This window comes from Pelobates fuscus, chromosome 2 (assembly GCF_036172605.1).
Source record: "Pelobates fuscus isolate aPelFus1 chromosome 2, aPelFus1.pri, whole genome shotgun sequence".
In the NCBI taxonomy this organism is placed as follows: domain Eukaryota; kingdom Metazoa; phylum Chordata; class Amphibia; order Anura; family Pelobatidae; genus Pelobates; species Pelobates fuscus.
This window is the reverse complement of record NC_086318.1, coordinates 267,177,898-267,192,692: the sequence shown is the minus strand read 5'-3', so window position 1 is coordinate 267,192,692 and position 14,795 is coordinate 267,177,898. Positions and strand designations below refer to the sequence as shown.

General features: G+C 44.7%; 1 protein-coding gene across 4 annotated transcripts in view; it reads right to left on the bottom strand.

The window, feature by feature from the left end:
- The window catches only part of LYST (lysosomal trafficking regulator), a 710,683-nt gene that overhangs the window by 317,937 nt on the left and 377,951 nt on the right, over window positions 1-14,795 (bottom strand). The window lies entirely within an intron of this gene.

Below are 14,795 nucleotides of genomic sequence, written 5' to 3'. Positions count from 1 at the left end.
AATGGTGTTTGTCCAGTATTTTTTAGTAGCCACTTGGTCACAAACACTGGTCAAAGTTAGTGTTAATATTTGTTTGTTTGTGAAAACTGCAGAAAACTAATTTAAACGCCAATGTTTGCTAGTGTTTGTGACTAAGTGGCTTCTAAAAAAAAGACTGGACATACCCCATTTGCAATACCTTGGGTTCAGTGGCGTACATACAGGGGTCGCAGTTGCGACCGGGCCTGGCACTCCAGGGGCGGAGCAGCAGGAAGTTGCTTGCGGTGGTCGACAGCAGGAAACCTCCCAGAGTCCAAGAAGTGCGCGCGTAGGTTCGGACCGGAATTATCTCCCCTCTCTGGCGCAGCAACAAAGTAAGTTCACGCCATGTCATTAATCCTGCCCTCCCTGTGTGCAGCCCCTTCAACCCCCCCTGCCCTGTGTGCAGCTGCTTCACCCCCCTGCCCTGTGTGAAGCCCCTTCACCCTCCTGCCCTGTGTGAAGCCCCTTCACCCCACTGCCCTGTGTGCAGACCAAAAGTCGTTTAAGTAGCCGTAAGTCCTTCTAGTTGCTGTCTCAGCCACTAGAGGAAGATTTAACCCTGCAAGGTAATCATTGCAGTTTATAAAAACTGCAATAATTACACTTTCAGGGTTAAAGGGACACTCCAGGCACCCATACCACTTCTGCCCATGGGATGGGGGTGGGAGGGAGAGGGGACCTGCAGTGCCAGGAAAACGGTTTGTTTTCCTGGCACTGGAGAGTCCCTTTAAGGGTGATGGGAGTTGGCACCCAGACCACTTTAATGGGCGGAAGTGGGTGAATACAGTGTCCCTCACTGATAGATCCAGAGCCTTATCTCGGGAGGGGCACTCTTAGATTATTAAAAAAAAATAAAAATCCAGGCACAATAACAATTGCAGCTCTCTGTAGTGGTTATGGTGATGTGGTGCCCTCCCAGAGTAAATAGTCAAACCGTTTAAGAACAGTTTGACAATTGACCTGGGGTTTGACAGGATAGGGGCTGTAGTATGGGGATAGGGCCTCTAGGTAGGTAGGTGTTTGTGTATGCGAGACAGTGTGTGTATGGGGGTGCAGTGAGATCACTGTGTGTAGGAAGGGCAGTGTGTGTTTGTGTGAGGGGTGTAATGTGTGCATGGAGGTGCAGTGGGAGCAGTGTGTGTGTGTGAGGCCAGTGTGTGTGTGTGTGAGGCCAGTGTGTGTGTGAGGGTGTAGTGGGCTCTTGATGGAGATCATCATTGATTTCGAAAAAAGAGAATTTACAAACTGTTAACTCAGAAATTGGGAATTTAGAGAGTATGCACAATGTTGATGTCAACTCTTCTGAATTTACTAAGAAGAGTAAAATTCTGTCAGAAAGAATTGAGAAACGAGATGACAGAATAGCAGAAACTAAAAATACGAAATATTTGAGAGATAAGGATGATAAAGAAAAAAACTCCATTCAATTAGAGTTCAAATGAATAAAGAACTCCCTAAGAGAACTCAAGGGAGGTCTTGGAACAAGTACAATCAAAAGAGAAATAACCAATACCAAGGAGGGTATCAAAGAAACCATAGAGAAAAACAACACTCTAGGAATTTAGATAGGCAGAATCTTGAGCAATTACCCAGATATTCCGCGATTGAGGCAAGAAAAAAAACAAAGAAATGAAATCATAGTTGACAAAGAAAATGAAGGTGCTTATTCGAGGGAATGCAACACTAACAGGAGGGATTTTTTAGTAAAGGGGCGAGACCCAAAAAGAGGGGAGATAACAGATTTTTTCCAACCAAGAACACAACCACTCCATCTCAGAAACAGGTTTGCCCCACTAGAAAGTCCACGCACCCCAGGAAAGAGACGAAGGATGAGTGGCACAGGATAAATTTAAATGCAGGAGTTGGGAGTTTTTAATATTTCCAACTGCTCCCTTTCGGATCAAGAGGTTTCTATCTTGGGCAAAGGCTTAAAATTTGCTCCGAGTGAACCACCTAATTATTTTCAACTCTATATCGATACTCATAAATTCATAAGGAAATTATGCCTTAAAAGTTTTTTTATTAAAAAAGAAATTGAAGGGTTTGGTAATGGTCAGAAATTGGAACAATCAGAAAGATCAGAATTCACCACCAGATTTAAACCCAAATCTACATTTTTTCCACATGATAAAGGTCCTCAAATAGAAGCTTTTCAGAAAATGTTAAATAGAGATTTTGAAGCCTTGTGTAAAAAACAACAGAAAAAGACAAAATGGAATAATTTAACCAAAACGGAACATATTACTTTAAAAAATTTAAAAGAACGAGAAGATATAATCATAAAAAATGCTGATAAGGGTGGAGGAGTGGTAGTAATGTCCATGGATTACTACCTCAAAGAATCTTACAGATTATGAAATGATCACACAACCTACCTGAAATTACGTAGTAACCCCACTGTCCTTTTCAAAAAAGAATTGGAAGACCTTTTAAATGGAGCGAAAAGGGAAGAATTGATAGATGATAATGTTTTCCATTTTCTATTTTTAGAGTCCCCAAGAATCGCCACATTCTATTTTTTACCCAAGGTCCATAAGTGTAGAATCAACCCACCAGGAAGACCGATAATTAGTGGGATTGATTCCTTGACCTCTAGATTATCAGAATTCATTGATTTCTTTTTACAGAAATATGCACAGGGGGCAAAATCATATCTGAAAGATACAAAGCACCTTATACAAAAATTGGAAACAACAGAATGGCAGGAAGGTTTTATGTGGGCAACTCTTGATGTAACCTCCCTATATACTATTATAGAGCACACTAAGGGGATGGAAGCAGTTAAATTCAGTTTGGAAAGGGATGAAGAAGTAGAGCCTACTTTTAGTGAATTTTTATTAAGATCTATTAATTTTGTTCTTACTCATAATTTTTTTTATCTTTGACAATTTTTTTCTACAGATCAATGGTACGGCCATGGGCACCAAGTTCGCTCCAAGTTACGCCAACACTTTTATGGATTTTTGGAAAAGGTACAACATCTGGACCAATAATCCTTTTGGCGCGAACTTGGTGCTCTGGAATAGGTACATTGATGATATTTTAATTATCTGGAAGGGCCCTGAAGCATCTTTGCTAGATTTTATTGATTTTATTAATAATAATGATCAATCTCTCAAATTTACTCTTAATTATAGTAAAGATAAAATAGATTTTCTGGATCTTACTCTCTATATAGAAAATGAACAAATAAAAACAAAAACTTTTTTTTAAAGAAACTGACTCTAATAGTTATATAGAGAAAAATAGCAGTCCACCACCCCAAATGGTTGACTGGAGTACCAAAGAGCCAATTTACCCGTATCTGGAGAAATTGCACCGACAAAGATATGTTTTTCACTCAGAGTGAAATTCTTCGAGATAGATTTTTAGAAAAGGGTTATCCTCGGGACTCTTTGGACACAGAGATCGTTCGAATAGGACATAACGAAAGAGTCTATTAGGAGAGAATTATGTTAATAAAAAGAGGGATCAAGTTATGAATATGCTTTTAATACCCAATTCAATTCAAACACTTTTGACATACAAAGGACTGTAGAGAAACACTGGGCATTGCTTTTGGAAGACGATGTTCTTAGGACCAAAATTACCAACAACCCTTGAATGATTTTTAAAAGGGGTAATAATTTGAAGAATATGTTGGCTCCGAGTATGTTTAGGGAGAAGGGAAAGAATATTAAATCCCACACTGGATTCTACACGTGTGGTAAATGTAAGGCGTGCAGTTATTCTTTTATATCTTTTAAAGAATTTCAAAGTACCCAAACTAAGGAGACATTTAAAATCCAGAGCCGAATTTCATGTTCCTCCACGCATGTTGTGTACCTCATCACTTGTGGATGTGGGACACAATATGTTGGGAGGACGGGAAGGAAGGCTAAAGTAAGATGTCTTGAGCACTGTAACAACAATTGGAAGAAAGTTATTACCCACTCAGTTCCAGAACACTGCAATAAATGCCATCTTTTTAAGAATAATATTAACTTTGTAGCAATAGAACAAGTGTGTCCTGACGAAAGAGGAGGGGATTTGATGCTTAAACTAAGGAAGAGAGAAGGCTTCTGGATACACAAATTAAATACCATGCAACCTCGGGGTTTAAATGTGGATTTCGATCTAGTTTGTTTTCTTAAATAATATTTTTTTTAAACTTTTAGGGTCCATTCAGGGTACATTATTAATTTTAGACATTTCAGATTTTGTAGGCTTTACTGACATTGTTAAGCATTACTTTTAGAATGTTAAGTTTGAGACTTTGGGGTACACATTTGTAACGGCTACCCAGTGAGAGAGAGGGTATCAGCCGTTGGAGACGTCCTTTTTGGGGCAGGCTGCTGTGGAGAAGTAGAGCTGGTGTAATCCCATCCACGATATCCAGAGAAAGAGGCAGGTTCAGCTGTAAACAGGAGCAGAATAATAGTCCCAAATAATCCCCTTCCAAGAACGAGACGAGGCTACGTTTTGAAGGGTCAAGATGAACTGAGGACTGGAACACCCAGCCTGCTTTTTATTAGAAACAGATACATACAGAACACTCCCAGGGGGAGGATGAAAACAACCAATAATACAGATGGTAACACCCCCACGTCTCCTCCCCTCAGATAACTACATAACCCAATTAAAATGTCCACATTTTTCCACCAGTTCTGGATGTACCCCAAAAACAGGGGGTACAGCTTTAAATCCGGTAGCGCTGGATAGCTCTCCTTCAGGGGGACAATATATCCAAAAATCAACCCATTCGGATGTATAGTTCGGGAGATACAACGTTCCAAAGTTTTGACCGACCGCACAGACCAACTAGCCGAAATTAGTTCCATGAGTTTTGGCCTTGCGGTCGGTCTCCGTTCGCACGATAAAAAGGTACGAAAATCTTGCCATCCATTCGAATCGCGGGGTTCGCTGGAATCCCCATAGATGATTGAGTATAACTACCGAATGATGGGACGTTCGGTAGTTTCCGTACGAACTTATGGAGGTCTGGAGGACTCAGCGGTGTTCGCCTGTTTGCGTATCCGTTTTCAGTTCCATGCGGTTACAGGCAAATACCGCTGTTCGCACACAAGATGGCCGCGAACACGTGCAAAGTCCCGAAATGGCGGCCACCTATATATTACACGCGAAATTCGCACGGAACCAGACGAACCGAGGAATGAAACGAATGGATGTGTAAGTTGTAATTCCCTTGTTTGTTTCACATCCACCAGAGGTTGGTAGGGATCTGTTACACTGCTCCCCTTTTGTGGAACACTCCGGCAGACCCGGATTGATCCTTTTCGGGTCAACTTGGGGCTGTCCGGTCCTTTGTTAGGGCAATAGTTCTGTTTGTCTGGACAGACCGTCCGCGTTCCCATTAAACTTGCCAGGACGGTATTGGATGGAGAAATTGTATGGCTGTAGTGCGAGACTCCATCTCAGTAAGCGTCCATTATCTCCAGCTACTCTGTTCAGCCATACAAGGGGGTTATGATCAGTAATTAAGGTGAATTCTTGACCATACAGATATGGGGTTAATTTCTTTAGGGCCCAGACCAGGGCTAAGCACTCTTTTTCCACTGCCGCGTAACTCACTTCTCTAGGTAACAGTTTTCTGCTGAGATACGCGACAGGGTGTTCGCCCCCATCTTCGCCAACCTGGCTTAGCACTGCCCCCAGTCCGTACATGGACGCATCTGTGTGGACGACAAATCTTTTGTTAGGGACGGGGGCAGACAAAACAGGTGCATTGATCAAGGCTTGTTTCAGGGTTTGGAATGCTGTTTCACAGGCGGGAGACCACAGGACTACCCTAGGTAAATTTTTGTTTGTTAAATCTGTCAGGGGTTTGGCGATGGCGCTGTAGTCAGGGACAAATCTCCTGTAGTACCCTGCTGTCCCTAAAAATGCTAACACTTGTGTCTTAGTGTGGGGTGTGGGCCAATTGGCTACGGCCTCTACTTTAGCGGGTTCTGGTCGTTGTTTCCCACACCCCACCCTGTGTCCCAAATACTGGACTTCAGCCATGCCAAAGTTACACTTCTCCGGCTTCAGAGTTAGGCCGGCGGCCCTAATCTGATCCAACACAGTCTCTATGTGTTGTAGGTGTTTCCCCCAAGTCTCGCTATAGATCGCAATGTCATCCAGGTATGCGCAAGCGAAGTCCTGGAAGCCATCAAGGAGGCGGTCCACTAAGCGCTGAAAAGTAGCTGGGGCGTTTTTCATCCCGAAGGGCATGACCTTAAACTGGTACAGGCCAAACGGGGTGACAAACGCCGACTTAGGGATAGCGTCCTTGGCCAGGGGAATCTGCCAGTACCCCTTGCACAAGTCAATGGTGGTCAGATAGCGTCCCCTGGCAATGCGATCCAATAGCTCGTCTACTCGGGGCATGGGGTATGCGTCTGTCACGGTTCGGTCGTTGAGGCGTCGGTAATCGACACAGAACCGGGTCGTCCCGTCCTTTTTGGGGACTAGGACGACGGGAGATGCCCAGGGACTGTCGAATGGCTCTATAACTCCTAGTTTTAACATCTCCTGAATCTCCTTCCTCATCTCTTCTTTTACAGCCTCGGGGATTCTATAAGGAGTTTGTCGGAGCGGGGCTTGTCCTGGGGTTTCTACGTAATGGGTCGCTACAGGTGTGTAACCTGGCTCATGGGAAAAGGTTAATCTCTTTTCAACTAGTAGTTGCTGGAGTTGTTCTCGTTCTGTGGGAGTTAATCGCTCCCCTAGCTGTACTGTATTAAGCAGAGTTTTGGACTCGGGGTTGGTCAACAGATCAGGGATGGGGAGACTGTCAGGGTCCTCAGTGGCGGGGATGCATATGGCTGCTATGTCTTCGGGCCGTTCTTGGTATTCCTTTAATAGGTTTATATGAAAGGACTTCTGTATCTTTTCGTCCTTGCTACTGGCAATTATATAGGTGGTGTCACAGACCTGTGCTACTACTTTGTAGGGACCTTGCCAGGAGGTCTGTAATTTATTTCCTCGAACGGGTTTAAGTACTAGAACTTTCTGTCCTACCTGGAATGTTCTCAGCCTAGCGTTCCGATCGTACCAATGTTTCTGCCGACCCTGGGCCGCATGGAGATGATCCCGTGCCATCCGGGCTAACTGTTCCATACGGTCCCGCATTTCTAGCACATATGGTACGATGGGGACACCTTCGTGTTCTGTCTCTCCCTCCCAGTGCTCTCGGATGAGGTCGAGGGGGCCTCGCACCCTCCGTCCATAGAGCAGTTCAAAGGGAGAGAACCCGGTGGACTCCTGCGGTACCTCCCGGTAAGCAAACAGGAGGTGTGGCAAAAATCGCTCCCAGTCTCTGTATTCCGCCGTAAAGGTCCGTAGCAATTGCTTTAGGGTACCATTAAAGCGTTCACAGAGACCGTTAGTCTGGGGGTGGTACGGTGAACTAAGCAGGGGCTTAATACCACAGACCTTCCACAACTGCTGGGTTAGGTCTGCTGTAAACTGGGTCCCTCTGTCCGACAAGATTTCCTGGGGAAATCCTACTCTGGTGAATATCCCGACTAGAGCACTGGCGACAGTGTCAGCCTGGATATTCGTCAGAGCGACGGCTTCTGGGTAGCGGGTGGCATAGTCCACAACGGTAAGAATGTATTTCTTACCAGAGGGACTGGGGTTAGGTAGGGGTCCTACTAGATCGACTGCAACCCTGCTAAATGGTTCCTCGATCACAGGCATAGGGGACAGTCGAGCTTTCGGATGATCCCCTCTCTTCCCCACCCTCTGGCATACATCACAAGTGCTGCAGTAACAGCGCACGTCCTTCGAGATTCCTGGCCAAAAGAAGGTCTGAGTGATCCTGTAGGTTGTGCGGTTACCCCCTAGATGTCCTGCTAACGGAATGTCGTGGCCAATTCGGAGAAGCTCCAATCGGTACTTTCTAGGTACCACTAATTGGCGCTTCTGCGAAGGAGCACAGCCTCTTTTCCTGCCTTCGGTTAATCTGTATAATCGGTCCCCCTCCCATATAAAACGTTCCCGCTCATCCCCTCTACTGTCAGCTAGTTCTCGGTACTTTCGGAGGGTGGGGTCCTGTCTAGTTTCCCTCCCAAACTCCTCTGGGGTGTCCCAAGCTAGCGGTCTCTCTGTAGTGTTATTGCTAGGTGTCTGTCGGTGGCTTACCTGGGTCTCCCGACCTGTTGGCAGATCGTCCTCGATACGGGTCTGTGAGCGGGTGGTCACGGGGCAAGCAGCAGCAGTAGTGGGTAAAAAGGCCGAGGCTAGAGAGCCAATATCATTGCCCAACACGACCTCAGCAGGTAGATTGTCCATAATGCCCACCGTGGTCTTTCCTGACCCGACTCCCCAATCCAAGTGTACCCGGGCGGTGGGTAAGCGAAAGACAGCCCCCCCTGCGACACGAACAGCAACAGTACGATTAGACACAAGTTCTGGTTTCACAAGATGCTTTTGTATTAAAGTGATGGTAGCGCCAGTGTCCCTTAGGCCTTGTGCTATCTGTCCATTTACACGCACCTCCTGACGGTGGTGCTGGCGGTTATCTGGGGAAGCCGCTTGTATGGGGTTGGCCTCATATAATATTCCCAGGCATTCCTCAGGACTCCCTTCAATTTCCAGGCAGTGAGCAGCAGCGGGGCGTGAAGACGGGCTTTCGGTGTTAGATGTGCGCCTCCAGTTATTATTGGCTGATCCCAACGGGCAAACACGGGCAATATGTCCCAGGTTGCCGCAGCGATGACACGTCACTTTGTAGGATTCCCGGGGCTGGTTGTTAGACCCCTGAGGACGTGGAGGTCCTGGGGGTACTGGGGCCCGGAATTCTGTGCGTGCAGCGTAGGTTGGGGTGCGGGCCTCTGTTCTAGGTGCTGGTCGTGTAGTACCTTGGCTCACTTTTCTTGTTTCCACATATTCGTCTGCTAGTCGTGCTGCCTCATTTAAGTTGGCTGGGCGGCGATCTCTCACCCACTCCTGTGTATCCGCCGCCAAATCTTGGAAGAAATGTTCCATCAAGAACAACTGTAGCACTTCTTCTCCGGTGTTAGCATTGCACCCTTGCATCCAATGTGATGCCACCCTTTGTAGCTTGTTTGCCCATTCCATGTGGGAGTCCGCTGCCTTCTTTTTGGACTCCCGGAAGCGACGGCGATACGCCTCTGGGGTGACTGCGTATCGGGTGAGTAGTGCGGCTTTCACCCGCTGATATTGTGTTATATCTTCGGCCGTGAGTGCCCGAAAAGCCTCATTTGCTTTTCCTGAAAGTTTTCCAGCCAGAATAGTAACCCATTGGTCTGGGGGTATCTGGTGCAGTGAGCACTGCCGCTCAAAATCTGCCAAATATCCATCAATTTCTTCCTCATTTTCTGCAAAAGCTTTAAATGCAGTAAATGGTATTTTCTTCCCTGCAGCAGCGGGAGGAGGAGTAGGAACTATATGTGTACTGGCTTGTTGAGCCAATACATGTTCCGTGTCTTGCCTCCTCTTAGTCTCGATCTCCTCTTTTGCGTTCTTGAACAGTCTGTCTATTAGCTCCGTGGTCTTTTCTGGATATAATGCTAATCTTCGCTGTACAATAGCAGTGAGTACATCGTCCTCGCTGACCGGTGCAATAGGTTCAGTTACCTCCATGGATCTATCCATTTCGTCCAGCTCCAGTAGGTCAGCTATCAGCTCTCTCCTTGGTCTGTTACTGGCACTCCTACCACGATTCTCCAATAGATCTTTCAGTGTGGGTCTTTTCAGCTTGGCATACTGAGACTCCATTCAGCACTTGCTCCTTGGGTAAAAGGACCATCCCACCGCTGCCAACCAATGTAACGGCTACCCAGTGAGAGAGAGGGTATCAGCCGTTGGAGACGTCCTTTTTGGGGCAGGCTGCTGTGGAGAAGTAGAGCTGGTGTAATCCCATCCACGATATCCAGAGAGAGAGGCAGGTTCAGCTGTAAACAGGAGCAGAATAATAGTCCCAAATAATCCCCTTCCAAGAACGAGACGAGGCTACGTTTTGAAGGGTCAAGATGAACTGAGGACTGGAACACCCAGCCTGCTTTTTATTAGAAACAGATACATACAGAACACTCCCAGGGGGAGGATGAAAACAACCAATAATACAGATGGTAACACCCCCACGTCTCCTCCCCTCAGATAACTACATAACCCAATTAAAATGTCCACATTTTTCCACCAGTTCTGGATGTACCCCAAAAACAGGGGGTACAGCTGGATAGCTCTCCTTCAGGGGGACAATATATCCAAAAATCAACCCATTCGGATGTATAGTTCGGGAGATACAACGTTCCAAAGTTTTGACCGACCGCACAGACCAACTAGCCGAAATTAGTTCCATGAGTTTTGGCCTTGCGGTCGGTCTCCGTTCGCACGGTAAAAAGGTACGAAAATCTTGCCATCCATTCGAATCACGGGGTTCGCTGGAATCCCCATAGATGATTGAGTATAACTACCGAATGATGGGACGTTCGGTAGTTTCCGTACGAACTTATGGAGGTCTGGAGGACTCAGCGGTGTTCGCCTGTTTGCGTATCCGTTTTCAGTTCCATGCGGTTACAGGCAAATACCGCTGTTCGCACACAAGATGGCCGCGAACACGTGCAAAGTCCCGAAATGGCGGCCACCTATATATTACACGCGAAATTCGCACGGAACCAGACGAACCGAGGAATGAAACGAATGGATGTGTAAGTTGTAATTCCCTTGTTTGTTTCACATCCACCAGAGGTTGGTAGGGATCTGTTACAACATTCTTTGGGGTTTATTTGGATGACACAGTAAGGTTTATGGGTGTCTTTTTTAAGGGTGTGGATATAAATACCACGAGGATATCTTATATTTATATCAATTATTATTTACTTTATATATTTTTTTTCTTATTTTGTTTTGTAACATACCAATTTATCTGAATACAGTTTCTATTATATATTTATGAGTATTGATTATAAGTTAACTGCATAGAGTACTGTTTTATAATTTTTCCTTCCTATATGTGCTACTTTTGTTTTATGAGCCTCTTGGGACTGTTTATGGAGGAAGGGAGGACTTTACATGAGAGTTCGGATCTACCGTGCATTTTTTCTAAGTGCCGAGTGCACGCATGCGTACAAGGACGTTATACGAAAACGAGGCTTGGAACGCCGTGAATGCAGCCAGAATAGCGTGGCGTTGATTGGAGGCTGATGGCGGGAGCTTTACCGGTTATTTAACCACGCCGAAAAGAGAAGGACGACGCTGCACGGGAGATCCTGGTTACAAGTACCCCTGAGGAAGTCCGAGTCGTTAAGGACGAAACGCGTAGGGTTGGACAATTGTAGAGAGAATCTTTTTATTGTATTTATTTTTATTTTTATTTACTTGTGTTAATAAATAGTTTTTATAATTTAATAACGGTATCCCCCTTATTTTACATCAATTGGAGGAGGATGGCAGTGGATAATGTCTGATGATACGCTTTTAAATAACTACAATTTTGTAAGTGCAATTTATTGGAGTGCAGGATATATTTATTTACCATCTACACTTATTTGTAATTTATTTATCTCCTAAATGTCCATACATCCATGTTGAGGATCCCTTATCACCTCTACATCACTGAGATATGCCTACTATCAATTTATGTCTGTGAGTGCAACTTAATAATACAGTGATTTGTGTATACTGGCTATACTACTCTATGAGTTTTTTTATTTTTTCTGTTCTGTAGATCCTTTTTTCATATTATATTGTGAGGACTGGGAGGAGTCCTGTTTTCTTCTACAGCCTAGAATTAATTAGGTATTTTTTTATACCTGTCTGTGTGCTTGTTCTGTTTTCAACTGGTGATTAGTGTGTTTTGTATAGGTAGGTGTTTGTGTATGTGAGACAGTGTGTGTATGGGGGTGCAGTGGGAGCACTGTGTGTAGGAAGGGCAGTGTGTGTTTGTGTGAGGGTTGTAATGTGTGCATGGAGGTGCAGTGGGAGCAGTGTGTGTGTGAGGCCAGTGTGTGTGTGAGGGTGTAGTGGGGGCAGTGTGTGTATGGGGTTACAGTGGGGGCAGTGTGTGTATGGGGGTAGAGTGGGATCATTGTGTGTATGGCGGTGCAGTGGGGGCAGTGTGTGTATGGGGGAGATGGGGGTGCAGTGTGTATGTAGTTGGGAGATGGGGCTGTTTAAAGCAAATAAGTGTTTTTTTGGTTTATTTTTTAAATAAAAAAAAAAATTTTATATCCTCCCTTCTTACCTTTGCCCAGGGAGGGGGGAGGGATATCCATTGTGAAGCCCTGGTGGTCCTTGTGGTGAATCCCATGGAAACCACGGCAATGCTCCGGGCTCGCGAGAGGAGACCCGGCGGAGCTGCAAGCTAGAGCTCTGCTGGGTCTCCTCTCACTCCCGTGCCGGCCACAAGCAATGTGATCTCCCTGATCTCCGGTTTGTGAAGGCACACAGCAGGGCCGGCACTTGGATAGCACCGGTCCTGTGGGGAAGAGCATCAGGTATTTTCTTTTTTTTTTTTTTTTTTTTTGGGGGGGGGGGGGGGGGGGGGGAGAGGGGGGGGAAGTTGCCCTGCTGCCCTGTTGCCTCCCCCTGGATCCACCACTTGAGTCCCTTTAAATTAACAGCCTGTCCTCCGTTCATAGCCATTTCAATTACAGTAAACACTCAAATGAGAATTATAGCATGGGATATATCACAAAAAAGGAGGGGAAACATATCACCACTAGTACTTAAACTTGTACTGCTCGTGTTTCTGATAGAATGATGCAAATATCAGTTGTATGGCTGGGCATAGTAGGAGTTTTTGCCCACATTTGCTGGTGATTTATATGTTTTATGTTGCTACCTTTGTTATTTACAACTACCTTACAGTTGATTACTAAACTCTGTATTTAACAGGATTATTCACTTAACATGAGACTTGTTGAATTCAAAATGTATTTCTAATTAAAGCCCATACCTGACTTGGCGAAATGGTCCAGTTCAGCTTTTGTGGCATTACATTTTAAATTTAATTTGAATTCCTGACAGTTCTCACTAACACTGTTAAGGTATTAAATCAGAATTGCAACATTTAGGCAAAAGTAGCAGCTTAGGAAAAAATCTCCAACTTGAATCTAGTCACATGCTTATTCCATCTTCAATTTACAATTGACATTTAATGCACTAAAATTTAGAGTTTAATGAATAAGTCTTTGAGGCTGCACTCTGCCCATAGCTATGTATGTATATAACTCAGCTGACAAAACCGTTGCCTATAATGGGAGTTGTAGTAGACAGTGCCATTGTATGCATCTCTTCATGTGTGTCAGTATTAGTCTATTTATATGTACACAGTGGTGGAACTACCACAGTCGCTGCCATGTCGACCCCTGCTGATGCACAGGGCCAGACTGGCACGGGAAATCCCGGTAGGCCTACATAACTTCAGGGCCGATGGGGATGAGCAGTCGGTGGGTGATCGACAGTAGGGAACCACACGGCACAATGCTCCCTTCTTGCTAGTCACTGCATGTAGATTGGCAAAGTAGACCGTGGTCTGACAGGAAGTGCTCACTGAGAGCAACAAGCACTTCCTTTTAGACTGCGTACATCAGTCTGCTCGGCCATGCTACAAAGAGGTGGAGGGGAGGGTGGAGAGACACATGTAGGAGATGGGGACGCGTATTCAGGGCTGCAGTTTATGGTGGAATTATAAGAATAATTAGCATGTAATGTTAGGTTAAGTTTTTTTATTTACTTTATTTACAGAAAACTAGTTTTTCCAAGTATGTCATCCTATCAACATAAGAGTGGTGCTCAGAAATGTAAACAGAAAAGGAAAGAGAATTCTAGAACTAGGAAACTTCCAAAAATAAGCAGCTACTTTTCCACTCCAACAACTGCTAGTGTTCCTCCTGTACAGAGGAACACTGAAAGTGAAATGTCTGTGGAAAGTGCTGTTGATGTCACAGAGGTGGAAATCAGCGAGTGCACTTACTCCAGTTCTTTAGGTATAGCGGTCGATGATAACCCTGATGAAGGTAGTAGCACTAGCCTACCAACAAAAGAAATAGTGCAGTCATCAGAAAGCACCAAATCATTTTGAATTGTTGAAATCTACAGAGGCTTCTATAGAAAGTAGTGTTGTGGGAGAGAAACATTTACTGATAGGGGACATTACCCTATCACAATAATGGATTCAACTATAAGAGATTTATAATAGCTCATGGCCCGTGCCGACCTCCAGGACCTTTTCCACAAGATCGGGAGAGAAGGTGCTTTTCTGAAAGCTATTATGAACAAATTACAAAAACAGGCCTTAAGATCCCTGTGATGTGGCTATGCTACTCACCTAAACTGAATGTAGCATACTGTGAACCATGCTGGCTGTTTGGGGACCGTAAAAAGGCAGGATTTGAACCTGCATGGGCAAAGGGAATCCAGAAATGACAAAGGCTTTCTGCAAGAATTCAGGTTCATGAGTCTTCCCAAACTCCTATAGAAGCCTGTTTAGTGTATGAACAGTGGAGGAAGAACAAAACAATTGATGAGGAAAATGAGAAGCAAATTAGACAGAAAAAAAAAACTATTGGAGACAAGTATTACATAGAATTGTCAATGTTACATTAACAATGCCAATGGCTAATCTTGCCTTCCGCGGTCATAGAGAAAAAGTAGGCGAGGTAAACAATAGGAATTTTCTCTCCATTATAGAGCTGCTGTTCTGAAGCAACTCCTCCAGTTACCCCAAAAATCTGTAAAATACTTAGTCCTAGAATACAAAATTAAATTCTACACATACTTTCAAATAAGGTCCGGAACATCATTGTGTCGGAAATAAAAGA